Consider the following 13,042-nt stretch of genomic DNA (forward strand, 5'->3'; position numbering starts at 1 on the left):
CAAGGTCTAGTGGTGTGGCTCTCTGAAATGTTCACTGTGCAACTCAGGAATCTGTGATATGCAGTTGGTCTATGCAGTCATGTGTTTTCACCCCCCCTAAATCGGGAAAACACTGTGCTGCCACAGAGATGTTCTTCATTCTACTAAATCTGGAAGAGAGTAACAAATAAACCAACTTCTTGTGGGACTGCAGATGGAGTGTAACACACATTTTTTTAATAGTAGTTAAACAAAAGGAATGAAATAGCTTTCCCAAAGCATTGCTCTTGGTCTGACTGCTAGGACTTCAGTTAATGCTTTCCTTTTGTGGAAGGCTAGAGGACAAGAAAGGACACAGTCTCCTGGGGTAAAGTAAAATTCATCCTTTTAGCAGTTATCTCTGAAAGTTAAAAGTAAAGGAACAGGCATTTTTCCATAGTAAATTCAAAAGCAGCAGTGTAATAAAAAGAACAATAAAATTATAACCGAGAGAGAGAGTCTGGGTGGCTAGAGCAATTGGCACAGGATCCAGATTCGTGAATTCTCTTCTCTCTCTGAATAATGACATTGGTGGTCATTTAGAGCAAATCCTTTCCTTAGCACGTTGCCCATGTGAAAAGAGCTGGCAGGATACTAAAAACTGTATTGAAGCACAAACTCTCTCCAAGGTCTTAGTTTCATCAATACATCTTTTTGTCCTGCTTAATGGGGTGTGAGAAGTGGATATTGCTCACTTCCAGTGCAGACAGGTGTTTCTATGACAAAATGTAATAAAAGCAGAAAGGAGGGTAACTGGTTTTGGACCTCTAGTTCCCTGCAGCACCATGCTGATAGAGCTATGTGCCACCAGTGCCAAAAATGGCATTGACCTGCCTGTTCTGAGCAAGCCTCGTGTCACTAAGACCATGCAAATATTTGGGAGCATTGCTAGGAAAGCAGGTAGTGGCATCACTGTGTCTACTCGTTCTTGTTCCTGCAGTCTCCTCGCATCTCCTCACATAAATTCATCGAAAATATTTCAGCCGGATCAACTACTTCATCAGGTTTAACTTGTGGTTGCCTAGTAGCTGGATTTACACTGTGAAGAGGCTGCAAAAAAGAGGATCTGAGTCACGCTAATGTGGGTTGCTTCATCTGGCAGTTCTGGAAAACCAAACGCAGAGGCATAATTTATGCCATGGCATGCAATGCTGTATTCAACTTCTGCACAAGTGTTTTGGAAAAGATATTCTTCATTAGACCTAGCACCATGGCATGGTGTGACTTTTTCCTGTTTCCTAAGTTGCCGCTATCTTAAGTAGTCTGGTAGAGTGCAGCTGTGGCACACTAGTTTTTCCTTGCAGTGATGAGTGCCTCAAGTGAGGGGGTGACTTGCTTCCTACTCTGTGCAATCCTGAAAATGTGGAACTCGTTCCCTCTGGAGTTATGAAATGTGGACAGATTCCTCTTTTTTACAGTGGAAAAGCATGAAATCATAGCCACATTGGCTGGAGTTATTATTCGTTTAACAGTTAAACTTCCATTATGTTTTACTGTTTGCTACATGCCATTTTTATGTGCTTCAGTTTTATGCATTTTGCAGTTAACTGTTTGAAAGGAGAAAGAAGTGATTTACCAGGACTGTGCCTTTCTCCCTGCTAATTCTGTGCTTTTCTTGTTGCTAGGATGGTATTTGTTTCACATTGCATGTGGGCATGTAGTAAAACATAGATATATTAAATTTTACTGTCTGATTCATAGAGACTCCCAGAAAAAAGAAGACTCTTCATGTGCTGTGATATATCATCCCTATATGTGGGTATAACCAGAGCTGTAAGTACTGTTACGTGTTGGTTTGGAACAGAAATTACTGAGGCTTGTTCTGCTTCACTGTTACTGTTCAAAAATGCTTAAGGCATAGTGTTTGCTTTTTAAAGCAGTAGCCTTTTTATGTGTTAGTTTGAAAAACTGAAAATAAAAAATAAAACCTGCTGATACTTGCCATTCTCTGAAATCAAGAACAGCCTTTCTGTTTAATTAACCTTGGTTTGTGCCTGTTGTCTTCTACTTATTACTGTTCATCAGGAAAGGTTTTCTTAATCATGTCTGCTTTGGTTTAACCAGGAAATTTGTTCTTATTTTGCAGTAGTTTTATGCTGCATGGTGAAGTTCTCTGCACAAGCCCTATTCTGAAGGAAGCTGTACAAAAGCAGGTAGGTGTGGCACCATTGGTTTAAGTGTTAGCCTGAGTTTGTTATTTGGTCCAGTTGAACATAAGCTCATGCTGAAGTGTGTGGACTCACCTTGCAGGACCTGCTGGCTCATCTGGTATGGTCCCTCACTTGAAGTTCATACCAGAAGCCTCGGTAGCAGTAGCTTTTAGTCAGGTAAATTAAGACTGCCTAAGGATCAGCAGGAAGTAAGAAAAAAAAGGCACAGGGTATGTCTTCCTTAGCCCACCCATGCAGGTGGCAAATGTGGTGTGGATGGCTTTGTTCCCAGAAACCCCCAAACAGCTGGAAGGGGAGACTGGTTCATGTGGTGGCTGCTGTCCAAGTGGCAGAGGGAAAATGTCTGGGTGGTGAGTGGTACATGGCTACAGGACTCATTCACCCCCTTCGCTTCTCAGGCACAAATTGGGGGCTGTACACAGAAGGGAGGCAGCGTAGTCTCTGTCTGAGGTGTGGGTGAAATAACTGTAGCAGTATTCCTCCACGGGGACTGGAAATGGTTACTGGAGGTATTTAAGGCAGAGCTTTTGCAGGAATAACACAGTTTTAGCAAACCAAAAATCATGAGTGTGTGCACACCACCATAATACATTCACAACTAATAGAGTCCAGTGTATAGATCTAATTTCTCTACAGCAAATAGCACTTTAATAAGATGAGTACAGCATGGCACAAGCTACAGAAGTGATCAATGCAACTAATTCCAGACTACTAGCAATATTGCTTGTACTTGTGCTGTTTTTATCTGGTGAAAATGTAACCGGATAAACCTCTTCTTACTTAACGTACTCTATGTGGTTATTATTTTATGTAACTAGAATGATTTTGGAAAATAAGGTTGTATCTCTACTTGACTTGGTATCTCTCTGTGAAGGTTTTTTTGGCCCTGTGATGAGTACCTGTTAGACTATTACAATGAAATTGAAGAGTAATCATACAGTTTTTTAGAAGGAGCAACTTATTTTTGGATCTCTGTTTTAGAGATCCCACTTTGGAATCTCAAAGCCTGAAGGATTCAGGCTTTCAATGGTGTCTCCCCGGTTGAAATAGAGACATAGTATCCTTAAAAATTGGGCCAATTCAAAATCACACTGATAAATTCTATGAAAAAATAAACAGAATGCGTTTTATTAGAGCCTGCCTAATATCTTCCATTGATCTCCATGGTAATTTGTAATGAAAACAAGTTAAGCTTGTGTCAGCGATGCACACTCACAGCAAAGAAGTATCCTGGGCTGTGTTAGGAGTAGCATCACCAGCACGGTGATGGAGGTGCAAAGCGAGATACATAAAATTCTGTTTAAACAAATAAAAAATGATGTTGAGTGTAGTTGAGCATTCTCACAACATGTTGCTTCAAGAGTGTGGAGTCTCCATCGTAATACATGGTTCAAAACCTGACTGCGCGTGGTCCTGAGCTACAGGCTCTAGTTGATCCTCCTTTGAGCAGAGACTGGATGATCTGCATTGGTCCATTTCAACCACTCTGATCCTGCAGTTCTGTTCATTAGAATTGGGCTTGGGCAGTGCTGCATTCATCTGATATTAATGACAATTATTTAACTGTAAATATCTTCCTAAGTGAATGTTTTGTAAAGTACAGCCTATGTTTTTTTATTTTTTTAAAGTCAGTGTCCTTAGCATAAGTTAAATTGAAATTAGTAGAAACGGGTTTTCAAAAAAGGTACAACACAACTTGTTGTAAGACATCTTCTGAAATTAACTGTCTTTTAGTATTAATTGTGCCTGGTAAATGGTTTGGGATTCAGTCTATAAAAAAAAAACAATGGCAGAATTTTATTTATTTATTTATTTAAAATAAATGGCTAGCAGACTACTTCTGCTTGGTCAGAAGTCAAGGAGTTCTCTCTAGACAGAGGTCTTGTGTGTCTGAAACTTCACGCTGGATAGCTACAGTTTCCAGTTGAGAACAATCCTAACTGTGGTGTAGAAAATCCAGAGGAGACTATGAGTGTCCTGGAGCACTGCTAAGTAACGTTATTCGAAGGGCAGCCGGTTAATTGGTCATTCATGCGCTGGGAATGAGGGGGGGTAGTGGGAAGGTAAGCAGATTTGATTTAAATGTCAGATTGTTTTGAAACATAGTCTGCACAGTATGTAGGTCAGCGCTAAAGGGATAGACTGTATCTGCAAAGGTGCTGAGAATGATTAATTTCCCTGGACAGAATTCTGTTTTTTTGTTTTTTTTTCTTTTTTTCTTTTCAGTGTGCTCTAAAGTAAAGCTGCACATTCTCATTCATGATGGGCTCGGATTTCAGACAGTCTGCCCAAAGGGGAAATTTATCCTGGCAACTGCTGAAAGGGAAACTCTTGTGGATTGGCACCAGTTTCTGCATAAAATATATATGTATAATTTTTTGCTGCATTTAGGGTAGCTTTTCAAGGATTGTTTATTTACATTTCCTTCTGTGCTCTCTAACTATTTGCATCAGTGAGAGTTGATACTTGTGTGCTTTCTAGCAGCTGCCAGGCACCACCTAAGATGTGTATTAGGCTCCTTTCACTCCCTGAGGACACAATACCTGTATTCCTGTGGAAAATTGCACCTACAGTGCTGAGTGCTTACTTGTGGGTGGATAGTCCTGCTAACCTCTTGGTCTAAAGGGCCCCATTGTTTAAGAGACAATTTTTTACTCGTCAATCAAATTTATGCCAGTGATTTTGTTGCTTTATAGCTGTGAAATCATGTGGGAGTCAAGACTTCCTTTTGGAGTGGATGTGAGTTGAGAAGGTTGGCTCTTCTAAAGCACAAGGGGCAGATTATGTTGTATTTCTGTAGCAGTCCTGACCAGAGGAACGCCCTGGAGCTGTATCATGCCTTCAGGCAAAGCCTTTTTAGGGAGGTTATGCTGGGCAGCTCTGGCTTTAAGATCGGTTGTTCCCCATGAGTTTCCTGCTTCTTCCCCCAGCCTCACAGTGGGTAAGTGGGAGCGTATAGCTCTGCCACATCCACTGCTGCAATTGAGCTGAGCCATGGGCTCACCAGATGAACAGACAGCTTTTTAGGGAGAGCCATGCATGCAATGGGGTGAGAAGGCTAGGTTTGGTCTCTTCCACCCCATATTTCCTTGACTCAGATCTTGAAAATGCTTATATTGAGATTTTTTTCAGTTAATGTTAATTTATTATGTTTGTTTTGCTACTTTGTTTGGTGCTCACATATGCAAGAATAGATTTGTAAAAGAGATTCTGAGATTACTGCATAGTCCATCTTCTGCTTTATGGATGAATAGTGGTCCTTAAATTGTAACAAAGGAACATTTCTTGAGGTCTTGGGTTTTTACTGTGATTGCCAAGATGGCTGAAAACAAGGCCTGCATTGGCTGCTCTTCATTCTTTCCTATACTGTCAAATACACACAGAGTCCCTGATAGATGAGAAGCAGGTGGAAGTGTTATGCACAGAGAAGACACTGGATGTATTCTACGCACTATGCTGCTGAGATTAATTTAAGATGGCTTTGCTCAGTAATTATGTCAGATGTATTTTCTAGTGCAATTTGGCAAGTTCCTCTGAATGCTTCTCTTGGTGCATGCATGCATAACTTGTATATACTATGTATTTTCAAAGGGTACAGCTTCATACTTCAAATGAAGGCTTGCAAAAGGTGCTATTTACTGAGTAAAATGTGTTTTCCTGGAGTCCTGATGGACTGATTTATTGCTTCTGCAGTTTTTTCTGGAAGCTACCACATTGTGGAATTGTGCCTTCTGGGTCAGAGATGAAAGGAGCTGGCCAGTAAGTGTGAAGCTGAAACATTTTTTTCCAAAGGTACAGTAAGATTTTAGCTGTTGTGTTGAAATGCACTGTTTTGCCTGGTCAGTTAAGACTACTAATTCATATTCTGCAATAAAGAGAATACTTGGATTCTGTGTTGCAGGACATCTTTGGTTGCTGATGGATTTTTGAAGAGTCTGAGTCAAAAAGTACTCTATTTTCCTACTGACCTCTTTTTCATGAATCATGAAAAAAAGCATGGTCTGTGATTTTCATCTCTAAGTGTACCCTAAAGAGTGTAGGTGTATGTGTTTGTCCTAAATTTGTTCATGGACTAGTCAAAACTGACAAATTATGAGTCATATGAGACTGGCCATGTGCTTGTTTTTGGATGGTTGAAATTATAAAGGAAGAATAATGCATATATCTTAATATTATGTGACCTCTGAATATTGTCAACATAATTAGAAATCCTTTTGGTAATCTTAGTAGTCCACAGGAGAGTAAGCATTACCATATCAGTTCAGTGGTTCTCCTTCTGCAGTATGACAACTTCATTATTATAATGGTCGTTGTTGAAATCATTCCCAAATCTTGCGATCTTGAAGAGATGAGAGAAACAGGGGAAGTGCATGCCCTGATAGTAACTTTTCTATGGTATAAGTTTAGGAGGTAATTTATTTTCACATTCCAATGCAATACAGTATTACTTCTATTTATTTTTTTTTAATCTTGTCTCAGCAGTGGCAAACACTGTCCTGGGGAGGAGAAAACATTGCAGAAGGCTTCAGCTGAATGTGAATGGTTTAGTGAAAGTATAGTCTGCTGGACTTTGCTTAAGCAAAAAGCAATCATTCTCCTTGTAAATGTAAGAACACAGAGAAGGAAGAAAATTTGCCAAGTAAGAAAGCATTATGGGCCATTAGCAAATTAAGGAATGTGTATCCTCTCCCATGAACTTATTGCTGCACATAAAGATCTGAAACTGTTCTGCTCTTGCGTTGTGGTATTAGCCAACATGAGGTGACCGCTGGGAAGAGGGTTCAGAAATGTGCAAGAGATGAAAATTCCCTGCAATATATTTTATACGGTAAAAACATATAGGTTTTGTTGTTGTTGTTTGTTTGTTTGTTTTCTCATGGATGTTGCAATGTTGTCAAACCCAGTAAGTCAAATATCATTTTTCTACTGGGGAAGAATACAAACAAAATTGCTCACATAGTAATAATGACTGACATTCTTTATGTTGTATGCTGAAAGGACACCATTAGGAGGGGCTAAGATGTGATGACCCATACAGATCTTTATAGAGGACCAAAAAGGAATTCCTGGGAGATGTGTATCAGCCCTTGAAATACGTCCTGCATATGATCCTGAGTCCATCTGTGGTTGTGAATAGGTTGGTAAGGCCTTAGTCTTCCACCCAGTAGCTAGGCCTTCACACCAGAAACATTAAAATTATTGAGCTTGATATTGGCATTTGGCATCTATAGCGTCAGCTGAATTCGCATTCTCATTGGTTTTATAATTCTATATTATTTTCTAATGACAGTCTGCATTCACAGTGGGTGAAGAATGGGCATGGACCCTTTGCTGGCTCTAATGGAAGCTATTGCTCTTGGTGGCAGGCATAAAATGGGCAAATCTGCCTGTTTGAGTTGTGGATAGGTAAGTCGGATCAGCTGCTACTGGTGCTCTAGGCATTTCACCATTAAAAATGTTGTATGTCTCTTGATTTGTCCACTAAGTCAACTTTGTAATTCTAAAAGCAAAGCCAATTACTAGAGTTTCACTTATTAAGCTTTTTCATTGGTGTGTTTTTCATTGACACTCTTTAGCTAAGGCAAAGGTTATTATTTTTAATAATTATCCCTAACGAATTTTGCGCATGGGAAGTGTATAACAAAGCATATGTCCTTCAACATCTTTGCTGTAGAAATAAACAAATTAAAAATAATTCTTGGAAGATAGTCTAATATTCCTTTGTCCTTGAAGTCTTAAAGTATTATCAAAATAAGGTAAAACCAAAATCAATTTATAGATGAAAATCCTAGGAATCTGCCTGCGTGGTCCCTACTACTTAACGAGATCTTAATTTTCAAAGATTAAAGCTGTGATACTGAGACAGCGGCCTCTCTTGGAAACCAGTGCTTTTTGTTTGGAAGATACTAGGCTTATCTCTGGATATGTGGTTTTAAATCCCAGCACTGTTCAATGCCTCCAACTCTGCTGCTAACTCAGTAAGCAGAGGAAGGAGTTTGCAGGGCCAAAGGAGATATGTGTACACTCTGAAGTTGGAAGGCACCTTACCATTTGACAAATGGGCATAAGAGTGGTAAAAGAGAAAAGTTAAGGACAAATCAGCATCAGGAAGTGTATTTTTCCTTATGATTTGCAGCTTTCTAGAGTTTTGGTTTCTAAACCAAAAAATCAGGTTATTAATTATTAGAAAGTGAAACAAACAAATGCAGTACGGGATCTAAGTCTTAGCTAAGGCTCAGCTGTGGGCAGGAAATCATTACTTCCTGAGGAGATTTTGTCCAGTGAAATTGAGGTTTTATGGGAACAACTCCAGAAGTGCCATGCTGGATATTGACAACTTAGAAAACATAGCAATTCTGACACCTGAGGGGGAATAGTTCAGATGCTTGTTTTAATGAAATATAAATAATGTGAAAATCTTAATAAAATCAAGCTGCGATACTGATTCCATTGCTTAAGTGTAGCATTTTTAGGATTCAAATGAAAGGAAGAGGAAAAAGTTTCTCCTGTCTCCCTTCACTATACCTGTTCTTGGGTATCTTGCTAGATGTCATTCAGTAAAGGAGTCAAACTAGGCCCTCCAGGCAATTTGTGACAGCAGAAAACAGGGTTAACTTCCAGAAGATTTTTGTCTGTGTACTGCAAGGTCCTGGGCTATACCTGCACTACAAGTACAAGTGGGATTGAAGTGCTGGAGGCACCACAGTGAAGTCTGTGCTGCTATGTCCTCATTGTTAGTATTGTTTCTACTAACTGCAAGTGTGAGAACAAACAGTGGAGTTTGCTCTCCTGTCAGCAATCGGATCTTAGGGTATGCACTTTTAGATTTCTAAAATCTAGATAGCAGTAAAGGAAAACAAAACAAAATAAAGAAACAAACAAAAACAAACAAAACAAAACAAAACAAAAAAACAAGTTTCCTTCTTTCTCATGCAGCTTGGGGAAAGACCTGAATTCACATTGTTTGCCTGCAGTTCTGCCAAACCAGCATTATGTGCTGGCATTTGCAAGAGCTTTAGGCATCTGTAGTTGGTTCCAGGATTTTCAAATGGGCTTATGTAGGACAGCTAAATAAGATTCAGGTTTTTAAAAATGAGTTGTAACCCTTAATTTCTAGTGTGGTGCTCATTGCCACATCTTTAAACCAAACCTCTTGAAAACCTTTACTCTTGACAAGTATTTCAAGTAGGGGCAGAGCATTCTGAGGGCAGTTGCCTGTACTAAACTCAAAATTCAGGACAGCATGTCTCAAAAAGAAAGCAAGAGCAACACCTTCCAAGCAGTACCTTTCACATACAGTAGTAAGTGCTGGTTGTCCCAATTGCATGTGCTAACAGTTAAATTTTGATGCCTGGAATGGTGCATCGCTGTTTGCTGCCAAGCGTTTGTTATTACTGAAGAACCCCTTCTGGCCCAGCCAATAACATTTTTGTGCCATATGAGTATCTCTACTTTCATATAAGTGCAGCACCCCTTTAAAATTCTCTTCAAATCAATGGCTGTTAGAAAATACTAATTCTTCTCTCTAGGGTCATCAGTTTCTTTAACAGTTGGTATTTTTAATCTGGGCATTATATTCAGTAACGTAAACAGTCTTTGCCATATAGATTTTGTAATATAAGCCCTCTGTAATGTTTTTTATCTTGTTTGCTTCTGAATACTCAAGCCCACGTTGTCCTATTTTGTGCCTCCCTCTTTCCTTGTGCCTTACCTGCTAGATTGCCTCAGGTAGGTGAGATTATGCACCAGTTGCAGTTTAATTTTATAAAATAGGTTTATTCACTGTTTACCCTAGGCACTTTAATGGTGCTTTTTTTTTTTTTTTTTTTTTGCCCCAGATGGCTTTTTCTCTCCTACTCCTCTCTGGTTAGCAACAGAAAATCTTCTTTTGTTCTTAATTGTTGTCTGCTTAGGTTTCAAAATGAAAAAATGGTATCCTGTGTGAGAATGCTTTATTTAAATCAATAAACATCAAAATCCAAACATCCTTAATGTTATCCCTACACCAAATGCAATAAAAATCTCCTTCACCGTGAACTTTGCTTCTACACAGAAAGAGCCCAATACCAAAAAGAGCTTACAAGAAGTATGTAAAGAACTCCCTCAGTTCATCACATTTCTTGCATCAGTTTATATACAATACTACTTCTGTTGACCAGAAATCACTTCACAAGAAACTCTGCATCTAAGCAGAAGGAAAGAAAATGAGGGCTTTCGGTTTGACCAGTCTATAACCTACGGAGGGTGTATGGTAAGTATGTTATTGGAATTAAATATTTTAATATGATAGAATATAATTTGCAAATCATTTCTTCTGACCCACTAGAATCCTATTTTGCGGAATTTTTATTTTTGCCATTAAGGATACTTTAAGAAGTTTAACATGGAATGCTCTGTCAGTTCATATTAGACCTGCACTCAAAGTATTGTCATTCTGTTGATAGGTCTCGGAGTGTGATATATTTTCAGCTTGTTGAAAGTATTTATGGTAGGAACTAACACTACAGTGTTAAGGTAAAGAAATACGTGTCTTGAGGCATAGGTTGGAAGGAAAGAGATAGGGACAGGAACAGGTACTGGTAAATAGTTGAGTTTTGTGTTTCTTGTCACCACTCAAATCACACCCAAATCCAAGTGCTTTATGATTTTAAATCAGAATTTTAAGAAGTCTGTATATGCTTTTAAAATTCCAGATTTCAGCTGAAACTCAAACTATTAAAACAGGATAAAAGAATCTGTATTGGAGAGATTGCCAGCCAGGCTGAAACACAACCAGTACTGGAATTTTCACTTGAAAATCTGATCTTGCAAAACTGGTTTATGTATTTCCAGGCTATTAAAGTCTGGACAACCTAAGATAAGCAACTGAACTCCACGTATTTATTGCAGCTAAATCTTACTTGGAGAGCCTCACTCACACCACAGACAAGTTTCCCTTGTTAAGAGGCATGTACAGACTTGGGCTTTGCAGCGCTTGATCATGACTCCTGCCTGTCACATAATTCACAAAGATGCTTTTCCACAATCTTAACTGCCCGAAAGATATTCTCTTAAATAGTCATTTCCATTTTGATGGGGCAGTTCCTGACTTCTGCACAGGCTGATGGCTTGAACTGAGTGATTTATCCATGCATACAAATTCATAAATATGCATGAACGCTTGCAAGACTAGAGCCAAAAAATTAAGAGTATATTTGTATACTGTATTTTCTGAAACTTGTTTAAAATCACATTTCTAAGCTCTAGGACACAGTACTGATTTAGATTAAACTGCCAGAACTTCAAGTCAGGTTACCTTGAAAAGGCTGTTATTTTTTGTTTGTTTGTTATGCGTATACGGTCAGTAATTGATGTTTTCTCCAACAAACAACAACAACAAAAAGACATCGCTGTTTGAAAGCACTTAGTTTGCTTTTAAATCGTTACTTTATTTTTCAGTTAAGAAAGTAACTATTTATCTTTTTTTTCACATAAGAGGGTTTTCTTGTTCTTAACAGTATCTGAACATAAATTTAACAGCAGTAAGTTCATCTTTTTTCAGAAACCAAAAGTTTTAGTAGTTTCTAAAGTACTAAAGTAGTTACTAAAGTAGCTTTAGTAGTTTCATGACTAGAAATCTAGAACTGGTTTGTTTTTCCTGAATTTGAATATCCTCCAAACTGTAAGGGGAACGGTTCTACTAACAGTACAGACATATCTATCTGGGGAGGACAATAGGAAGCTACAGGCTTAAAATCACATCAGGGTTTGAGTGGAGGTTGTGAGGAAATGACTGTTATTTTTTTTCTCATCACTGACTAACATACCCAAGAAGTCTGCATAGTTACTCTTTACCATTTTTAGTAAAAGAGGCTGAAAGGGAACACTGTGATGATCTTTTCTGATCTGCCGTTTCATTAAAAGACGGAGAAGTGCTTTGTGGATCTCATATTTTGGGAGACAGAAGTTCTTCTGGAATGAGATGCAATGCAATGTGCTGGCTGCTTTCCTACATAATTGTCAGGAGAAGCAGAAGGAGAATTGTTTTGATCTTTATTGTAAGCTTTTGTGAGTTCGTTAGGCCTAGAAACCCTCAACTCCACAGAGATAAGTACAGCAATAATTTAATAAGGCAGATGAGCGTGTGCATGTATGGTGTTTTTGTCCATGCTGGCAATATATTGCTCACCTTTTTCCTCAAAAGCATCAGTAGTCAGGATGGCACTTCTGCATTTGTATAACTATAAGCAAACACTTAATTGTCACAGCTGTTTGTGGCAAATACCAGTATAAAGCATATTTTCCAGGCATTACATAGTTAAAATGGAGCTTCTTTTATTGCTTTTTGAATTTGGTCAAGGTTGTTTTTCCTTCATCTCCTTCCATTACCATGTGTTGAAGTTCTTGGAGAAGGTAGCAGTGTGGAAGCATGGCTAGCAAACCTGAGCAGAATTGGTTTCATTTGTAAACTTTTCCAATGTGCCTTAGTCACTCAGTACTGAAACTTCAGCATTTTACAATTATGGAACATATTTGCCTGTCTCTTTGGGTTCCAAATGGGAACATTAAGAATGTCTTTTGAATGAACACAATGGCTTGGAAGTGTCCCAGTTTTAGGGAGATGAGCGCTTCTGCAGGTATGCTAGTATTTTTGTCTGCCAGCGCTTATAGGAGCAAATCAAACAGATTCAAACCTGATTTTTCACTTTTCTTTGAAATCAGAAGTCATTCCCCTGAAATGAATGAAGAGCTGCAGAAACACAGAACAACTTGTTCTGGCGCTAAGGCTTTGGTGAGTGCTGCTTCATATAGAAATCCTGTGAAACCTCACCTGACAGGGCAGAGGCCCATGCTGAGCAACTGTATGTCGTTTG

At 38.8% G+C, this 13,042-nt stretch overlaps 1 long non-coding RNA gene across 1 annotated transcript; it reads left to right on the forward strand.

The window, feature by feature from the left end:
• The first annotated feature begins 1,700 nt into the window (after window positions 1–1,700).
• Window positions 1,701–8,917, forward strand: LOC118251588 (uncharacterized). The gene is made up of 4 exons (XR_004779863.2): window positions 1,701–1,791; window positions 2,105–2,171; window positions 5,883–5,981; window positions 6,669–8,917. It is a non-coding gene; the product is annotated as an uncharacterized LOC118251588 (long non-coding RNA).
• The last annotated feature ends 4,125 nt before the right edge of the window (window positions 8,918–13,042 follow it).

The sequence above is a fragment of the Cygnus atratus genome, chromosome 4 (assembly GCF_013377495.2).
Source record: "Cygnus atratus isolate AKBS03 ecotype Queensland, Australia chromosome 4, CAtr_DNAZoo_HiC_assembly, whole genome shotgun sequence".
Taxonomy (NCBI): Eukaryota; Metazoa; Chordata; class Aves; order Anseriformes; family Anatidae; genus Cygnus; species Cygnus atratus.